This window comes from Pagrus pagrus (assembly GCF_965226575.1).
Source record: "Pagrus pagrus genome assembly, chromosome: 19".
Classification (NCBI taxonomy): Eukaryota; Metazoa; Chordata; class Actinopteri; order Spariformes; family Sparidae; genus Pagrus; species Pagrus pagrus.
In genome coordinates, this window is record NC_140203.1 from 27629749 (window position 1) to 27638105 (window position 8357).

Genomic DNA, 8357 nt, shown 5'->3' on the forward strand with positions numbered 1-8357 from the left:
GCTATATCACCTTAATTTGGTTTTATTTATACCTGAAATAAAATCAGTGGAATCACACATCACTAGTATTTAAGATCAACTGAGCTGAGACTATGATATAAAATAGTAAAAATATATATACTGTATATATATACATCCTGGAGATAAGGCTGATGATGAAAAATGATCATTGATGAACTGCAACGATGAAGGAATATGTGTTCAATAAAGTGTTAAAAAAAACAAAAAAAACAACGATGAAGGGATTTGACCCCCCCCGATACATGCGCGTTCATGACGCAACGGCACACGTACGCGCATCAACTGCTCTTGCGAACAGTCACCACTTGGCTGCAGTCGTCGAGGCGGAGATGGAGTGGGCTGGGTGGTCGACGGATGAACTTCTCCAAAAGCTCGAGGAGGCTGGGATAAACTTGACCGGCGAAGAAGCCCAGAAATTTAGAGGTAAGTTCATTTCCAAATGAACTGAAGTTGAAGATATATAGGGCTTTATATGTTCGAAGCAGCCTTTCGTCGAAACTGAAGACACCAGTGACTAAATCTTCAGCTAGCATTAATGTCGTCGAGAATATGATGCTAGCTCAGGAAAAAAACTCGGACATTCAGCTTCAGTCTAAAAAGTCAACATGACCAAATGGTTGTTGAGACATCTTTTGTGCTTTGTAACGTTAAGTTTAATCAAAGGGTTTGTGTTGTTGGATGGAACTTGTTTTATAAATGCTAAATGTAAGGTAGCTAACATTAGCTAAAATTTGCTGATATCATTGCGCGGTAATTTAATATAGACTAAAATGTACCTTTAGGCTCCAAATTTATACCTCTTTAGTAACGGTCGAGCTGTTTTTCTCTTTTTCCTTTTTTTTTTTCGCGGGTCACACTTCCGTTCTCCTCCACTCAGTTTTCATCACAAGATGGCTCCGGGCTTACTTTAATTTCTGCAGTATTATGGACGCTGTAAGACTATGTTGTGAAGGAGATCCTAACCTAACGTGTATCGTGGTTAAAGGCCATGTTGACAGTCAGTGACAGCGTGAGTTTTTTTTTTTTTTTGCGATGGGGGAGGGGGGGTGGGGGTGAGATCACCTCTGCTCTGCATGCTGGGCCTCTGTGCCCTGGATAGCTTCAGTTAGCCTCTGTTGCAGTGTACTGTTGCGGTGCTCTACTCTGCTGTCTGTTCTGCTGCTACTGTATACCACTTAAGAGTTAAAAATGCCGGCATCGGTATGGTGCGTCTGTTTGCCAGTTGGCTCTGTTAGCAATGTTAGCGACGTTAGTTTCCTTAGCTACGTTAGCACAGCTACAGTCGAACCTTTTTTGTATGTTTTGACAAATGACTATTTTGGTGTGTCTCTCTCTCTTTCAGATAATGATGTGGATGGGGAGACTGTGGAGATTGGTTCAACAGACAGCATGGTGTCCTACCTTTTTTCTGGGTCTTTTAAAAAACAAACAAAATTTCTAAAATTTGTTCGGGAGCAGAAAGAAGTGGTGACATTAACATTGGAACCAGTTCCTGAAGAACTGTATTTACAGCCTTTCATAGAAGAAGGGTAAGTTTTGTTTATAAATGTATCCTGCAGTTTATGACATTTATCACAAACATTTAACATGACATGCTGTGCCGTACCGCGCTAGTGGAAAAGCGCCACTTGTTTACTGCTAACACAAGGTCCTCTCCCTCTCCCACCCTATGTCAGAAACAAAGCCAATCGGAGACTTCCAGCTGTGTTTGCCATCCCACCTTTTCCTAAAGATCTGCAAAACAGGCTTGATAACAAGGAAGCATGTCAGAAGTCATCCAGAGATCGACATAGAATAACTTGTGTTCTCTACGAAGCAATGCTAGAATATACAATGTGAGTCAGAAATGTCCACAGGTAGTCCATATATTTGTGTCATTGTCACTGCTTTATTGATATAGCTGTTCCAGATTTGCTCCCACATGGATGAACATTAAAGGTAGAGTCTGTAGGTGTGTTTGTTGCAGTTAGTAAACACACCATTCAAACTGAGCCCCTCCTCTTGGGCTCAGTTGTGCACGCCCCCTGTTCCTGACACCAGTTGTCGAGACTGACCCATGTTCTACTGCTGTTCATATGGAATCATTCTCCACTTCCCCTGACATTTGTTACTATCACTAAGATAGTGACTGGACACCATCAAAGCAAGCACTTACCAGCAAAGAAAAGGAAATACAGTCAGAGTGAAGTATCGAGCCCAAACACGCCATCGCTGGTAATGGGAGCCAGCTCTGCCGTCATGAGTAGGAGGGCTGCTGTGGTGAGCACAGAAGCCTAAGGTGTGGGCCCAGACCCCTGCTAGCTCTGTGGGTGCTAACCCTGTGGCTACTGGTCGGCACGGTGCTAGTACCTTCAGGGCTAGCCACCACCTTGGCTTGCGCCCTAGGCTTCTGTGTGCACCACAGCAGCCCTCGTACTTGTCGTGGCATAGCCCTCAAGCTCCTGTTGTTGGTGACAGCTGGGTATGGGTCAGAAGCTCCAGCACTTCACACATTTTTCTTCTTTGCTGGTTAGTGCATATCCACTGTTTCTCCTGGCCTTAGGGTGTCGTGTCACTGTCTTGGTGATGTCTTTGGTAGGTGGGAACACATAGACTCCTTGCCCAGAACCGTTCTGATTACACGAAAACATCAAAATACGGCGGGATTTCTTTTGTATAAGTCTCTGTTTGTCTTTCAGGAAAATCCTGACTTTTTTTGCAGTTACATGGTAAAGTTTTCATATCACTAATTTATGATTTTATTCTATCTCACAGGTACCCCACTAATGCTGAATATGTCCAGGTTGTTCAGACTCTTATTGCTAAGTACCCCTTTCCTTAAGGATCTGGAGGGAAATGGCTATGTAAGTCAGAAAGTTTTGTAGTTTTGATATTAAGCAGCTATATATTATCTGATATAATGAAGAAAAAATTCTGAACAATGTATTGCCCCGAATATAAGACGACCCCCCTTATGCAAGACCGTTTTTTGGAAAAATACTTTTTTTTAAGACAAAATCATTGAGACATCAATCAATAAAACAGCAGTGGTTGGAATGTTTATATCATTATTTAATTGTAACTGTAATTTAGTATTCCTCTTGCCAGTTAAAATCTAATGCAATGCAATTTTCAGACACCCCCAAGGTGGACTGTACCATATCTGAACCTCTGTCAGGTTAGACTGACAGCTACCTGAGGTGGCGCGTGTCACTTCGTCAAGCAGAGCGATAGGGAGACACTACAGTCTAGGAGAGAGAGACCTGTGTGCAGGTTGTTCCCTTGTTTCGTCAGCATGACGTGGCATCCGCCCCGGGTATAAAAAAAAAGAAAGAAAGTTGTGGGGTAATTCGAATACTGATCATCATTATTAAAAATACGGTCTTATATTTGGGTCAGTACGGTAGTATAATTCATACATGTTCAACTTTTCTTGGATATTTTTATCCAAGTACATTCAATGCTGAGAGTTATTGTTTTTTGTTTTTTTTTCTATTAGCATACCTGGCATCAATCATTGAAAAGAAAATTCAAAGCAGAGCGGGCACCGTTGATACACCAAGATGAGGTGAGAAGAGTCAAAGAAAAGTTTGGCCACAAAAGAAAAAAGTCTACGCCTTCGGATGCTGCAGAAAAATGGCACAGATCTGTGTCAGGGGTAAGTGGATTCATGTAGCTAGCATGCACTTCTTACAAAAGTTAGTGTGCACAATGGGGGGGGGGTCTTTGGGTGTCTCATGATTCGATTCGATACCGATTCTTAGGGTCACGATTTGACTCAAAATCGATTCTCATATGCACGTTCATAAATGTAAATTGCTGTAATGGCGCTGCTAAAAAAAAAGATGGCGCTCTGCTCTCCTGCCAGTTCATTTGTAGCTCCACACACAGGAAGAAGAAGCTCTGCTGTCCCTCTCTGTTTAACCTGGGGTCTGGCAGCACTTTGAATTTCAGTGTGAAGATCTAACCGTCATCTGAGCACCGATCACCTAATTCAGACCACAGTAGACGGCTGATCAGCTGTGTTTTATGACGTTTGGCTTCGGGAAAAAAAAAGAGAGAGAGACATCGCTCCGCTCTCCAGTCAGTTCATTTGAGCACCAATCGGCGTGTGTCTTATAACGTTCAGCAGAAAATAGAATAAAAAACAATGATTGTCCTCTCAATCTACAACAGAGGATCGCGTTGCTGATGGGCACAAGCCTAGTCACAGGGATTCAATAGAGCATTTTAATCTTATCAGTTTAAGGTACTTAGTGTACAGAAGCCTATGAGGGCGCGCAAAGAGATGGAGGAAATGTCAATAAAAAAATCGATTTTTCAAAATTATTAATCAATCCATAATCGTTAAGGATAAGAATTGCGATTCTTACGTGAATCGATTTTTTCCCCCACCCCTAGTGCACAACAGTATTTTAGCATATGTGTCCGTAAAAAGGTTATTGTTTTATAAATGCATATATTGATTATTATTGTTTACTTAGTAATTAATAAGAACTGTAACTTCTTTCGTTTTGTTTTTTCATTTTTTTAAATTCTAGTTCTAATTCTAATTCTAGTGCAGTTCTGCCATTTAGTTTTTGGTTTTTACTTCCAGCAGGTGCCTGCTGTAATTGGTGAGGTTGCAACCTCTATCGAGAGGCATGTGCATGATCTACATATGCAATATAAAAAGATGCAACCAGACAGTTCTGTCGCAGAGACCGCATGCAACGGACTTTTGCATGGCGTCAAAAAGAGATCACGGATGGCATGAAAGTTGAGGATGTTCTGACAAAATACCCTTTCTTGAGAACACCTTCAGGCGTGAGTGATATGATTTGCAGTATTTTAAGTCAATTTAAAGCTGACAGGAGACAAATTTGCCCATTGCCATAATCCATGTAGTCATAGCAGTAGGTTTGTTACCTTTAATTGTTGGAACAAGCTGTTTTGAGATGGGTGGAGCAGAAACGCGACCAGGTCAGCTACCGGCAAATGGAATTTCTTGGTTTCCATCATGAAAACTCATGAAACTCATGAAATACACAATCCAACCTCTGTAACCTCCCTAGCGGTAGCTGTGCAACTCGTGTCTCTGCTCCACCCATCTCAAAACAGCCTGCACCAACAATTTAAGGTAACAAACCTACTGCTATGACTATAGGGATAATGGCAATGGGTGAATTTGCCAAAATGTTGAACTTGATCCTGATCCTGAACCTGATCCCTTTAACTCTTTCAGCAATGGGAAGAAGTCGACAGGATACATCCATCCTCTACAGAGTTGTGCCGTCGCTGAAGAGAGGGCTTCACCGGTATTGTTCCCAACGTGTTGAAGCTGGTCGGAGAAAGATCCCCACTGGCAAAAATCTATTGTAATGCTAGAGAGGAACTGCTGGCAGAGGAGCTCCCAGGTAATCTATTGTTCTACGTGTCGTCATCTCAATTAAAGCTGCAACAAACGGCAGCCCTGAGCGCTGCAGTGTTGGTATACTGAGATTGTCAATAATTAATGAATAAATGTAAAAGAAAAGTTAAAATCAAGAAGGCTTTTCAGGTGACACTCATGTATGAATGGGAGTATCGAAAGATGCTAAACTCTGTTATTTGTTGGACATCCACAAGTGATGATGCTTTGTCTAAAAGTAACTAAACAGACCTATTTCCTTGTCTCTTACAGAGATTTGTTTTTAAAAGTCAGTGGACTGCCTTTTTTTGTAAATCTGACTAAAAAAATGGAATATTATTATATTTTATAGAATAATGACATGGTAATAATAATGACACTTTATGAATGGGTCCATTCATAAAGTGTTCAGACCCCTTCAGTTTTTTCACGTTGTTATATTGCAGCCTTAATTTAATTTAATAAATTTTAACATAAGGCTGTGACACAGCAAAATGTGAAAAAACTGAAGGGGACTTAACACATTCTGAATACACTGTATAAAAAACAGGTTTAGAAAGTCAAAGCCAAATTTTTTCACTTTCATGTTTTTGATAAAATATAGTGAAAATTTGGAGCCTTGATATCTGGCTGTATCAGACTGTATCAACTGATCTGTTTTATTTGTTTCACCATTGTTTTTACATTTCTTGCAGTGTGACAGTCCTTATCCAACTGTACAGCTGGTAGACGGTGATTGGAAGATGGCCTTTACCAGGAAGGTTCCCTTTTCAGTCAAGGTGGACAGTGTGGATCTGTGCCAAGGAACAGGAGTTGAAGATGGGGTAATGGCTGCCTTCTGTACCTATTTTGTTTTCAACCTGGCTTACCCAACTTACATGAAGAAGACGCTGACCTTTCTCCAACGCACCATACTGAACATCACTTTGGTGGGTGACAAGGCCCTTCCATTCACTGTCACGCGATTGATCAATCTACTCTTCTAGATATGCCTCGACCATATAAATGTCCCAGGTGTAGAAGAACTACCTTCACCTTAATGAAACTGATTCAGCATGTTGGTCTCATCCATGCACATGAATCCAACTTTAATATGACCTGTGGACTAAATAACTGTAAATCATCCTTTACATTATATGAGTCCTACAGATGTCATGTATATCGTAAGCACAGGGAACATGTGCTGCCTGAGAACAGCAGTGACACTGATCTAAACACTGAAAATGACACTCAACTGAACAACGGAAATGACAGTGATGTAAATGATGGACATAACTCAGACACTGGTTTACAGTCTCAACCAGATGTACCTCCTAATATGGATGCACTACTTAGAGGCTTTAAAGAAAATCTTTGTAGCTTCATTTTGAAATGTAGGGAAAAAAATAACATTCCACAGACCGCCCAGCAAGAAATTTTAAATGACATAAATTTTCTGTTTTGTTATTTTAAGGAAAATTACGATGCTTGTATTACCTTATATCTTAAAGAAAATGGGTTCCCTATTTTGGAGTGTCCTGAACTAAAAGAGGTGATACAATCTAAGGACTTCTTTGAAAAAGCGTCCGCAGCTGTCAGATCGCCATACATATGTACATACATACATAGGTAGGTGGTTTTACTATGTCCTTTAACTCACACAGAGTTTGTCGCTTTTGCATGGGAACTCGCACAGAAATTAAAGAAAAATTCAATGAGAATGATTTTGTCTTGAGAAGCCCAGAGGCACACCAGTATCATCTGAAATCGTGTATTGATAACCCTGAGCATAAATTGACATATGGAGTAACAGGTCCTTCTCCTTTGAGTGAGTTAAATTATTTTGATGTGATGAAACCATTTCCACCTGATATTATGCATGATTTGTTCGAAGGAGTCATCCCACTTGTACTGAAACTAGTTGTGTGCCAAGCACAAAAAGAGAAACACATAACCATACAAGAAATAAACGAAGAACTACAGCATTTAGCAATTGAAAAAAACAGACCAGTACAACTGACAGAGCGACTAATGCATGGCTCAGGAATTTCAGGGTCTGCTGCTCAGAAATGGTGTCTTTTTAGACTTTTGCCATTCTTAATAGGACACCGTGTTCCCCCCACTTGCAGTTATTGGAATGTGTACCTACTCTGTCGTGACATAGTTGATATAGTTACTGCCCCTAAAATCAAAAGGGAGAGTTTGCCTTTTTTAAAGTTGATGGTTTGTGAATTTCTGACAAAACTTAAGGATGTTTTTGGAAATGTCATCACTCCAAAATGCCACTACATGGTACATTATGCCAGACTTATTGCAATGTATGGCCCCTTACGAAGGGTTTGGTGCATGCGCTTTGAGGTGAAGCACCAATATTTTAAGACTGTTGCAAGTACCTGCAGAAATTTCATCAATGTAGCAAAAACTTTAAGTGACAGGCACCATATGAGACAATGCTGGGAGTTTTCCCAGAGCAACATTCTTGATGACTTTGAGATTGTGACAGGGACAAGTATACATACCCCACTTTCATCTCTCCCACTTGAGCTACAGAGACGACTTGCTGATGTACAGGGGAGTGAATATGCATTTAAAGACATGCAGCGTGTTTCAGGGGTCACTATAGACAGTGTGAAGTATGCATGTAAAGATGTTTTTATTGTTGATTTCATGCATGCAGAGGGTATTCCTCTTTTTTTCCAGGTGAAATACATTGTAAATATCAACACACTGTGGCTTCTTTGTGGCAAACTTCTTGTCCCAACTGTATATGATTCACACATGCATGCATACAGGGTGGACGTTGATCCGGACTCTGAGGCAAACTGTGATTTGTGAATTTGGGCTATACAAATAAAATTTGATTTGATTTGATTTTGATCATCATCAAACCAGGACAGGAAATTGGAGGCCCTTGATGTCTACCATGTTGATGACAAGTTGTATGTTACAGTGAAAAATGCTTTGTGAATGTGTCTAATGTGCCAGATTG

At 40.6% G+C, this 8357-nt stretch overlaps 1 pseudogene across 1 annotated transcript; it reads left to right on the plus strand.

The window, feature by feature from the left end:
• The first annotated feature begins 350 nt into the window (after positions 1-350).
• LOC311274879 (sterile alpha motif domain-containing protein 3-like) lies at positions 351-8091 on the plus strand (annotated as a pseudogene). Its single transcript, XR_014624927.1, has 8 exons — positions 351-444; positions 1364-1550; positions 1698-1856; positions 2776-2864; positions 3500-3658; positions 4598-4806; positions 5225-5396; positions 6085-8091. The product of XR_014624927.1 is annotated as a sterile alpha motif domain-containing protein 3-like (transcript).
• The last annotated feature ends 266 nt before the right edge of the window (positions 8092-8357 follow it).